The sequence below is a fragment of the Penaeus monodon genome, chromosome 23 (genome assembly GCF_015228065.2).
Source record: "Penaeus monodon isolate SGIC_2016 chromosome 23, NSTDA_Pmon_1, whole genome shotgun sequence".
Classification (NCBI taxonomy): Eukaryota; Metazoa; Arthropoda; class Malacostraca; order Decapoda; family Penaeidae; genus Penaeus; species Penaeus monodon.
Window position 1 is genome coordinate 36,684,905 of NC_051408.1, and position 405 is coordinate 36,685,309.

At 44.9% G+C, this 405-nt stretch overlaps 1 long non-coding RNA gene across 1 annotated transcript in view; it reads left to right on the forward strand.

The window, feature by feature from the left end:
• LOC119587968 overlaps positions 1-405 on the forward strand; it is a 48,206-nt gene that overhangs the window by 9,357 nt on the left and 38,444 nt on the right. The gene's annotated exons all lie outside the window — the stretch shown is intronic.

Genomic DNA, 405 nt, shown 5'->3' on the forward strand with positions numbered 1-405 from the left:
TGTATGCGTGTATGTGCGTGTGTTTTATAAGTATGTAATGTAGCAGCAGTTTTTAGTCATCCCTATGATCCAGTGACCTTTGACAGCTGAGAAGGGTCGACCTTTCCCCAGTCCGCAGCCTCCCAGCCTTCTAGTATCTCGTGTGTATTGTATAAGCATCATGGTCACGAACTCGTGACACGCCCGTAGATTTTTTTTTTTTTTTGTGGGGGGGGGAGGGGAGTTGGGGCAACGGTGATTTTCATTTTTAAGACGATAGGCTTTTTTTTTTAGGGACGAAGGTTATTTTTCTTTTCATGTTCGTTTATGTAACATTATACTGCGAGTTCTTATTACGCTAGCTATCCCCCGTTGAAGGTCGAGGGGAGGGAGGAGGAGAAGAGGTGGGGGGTATTTCTTGGTAGT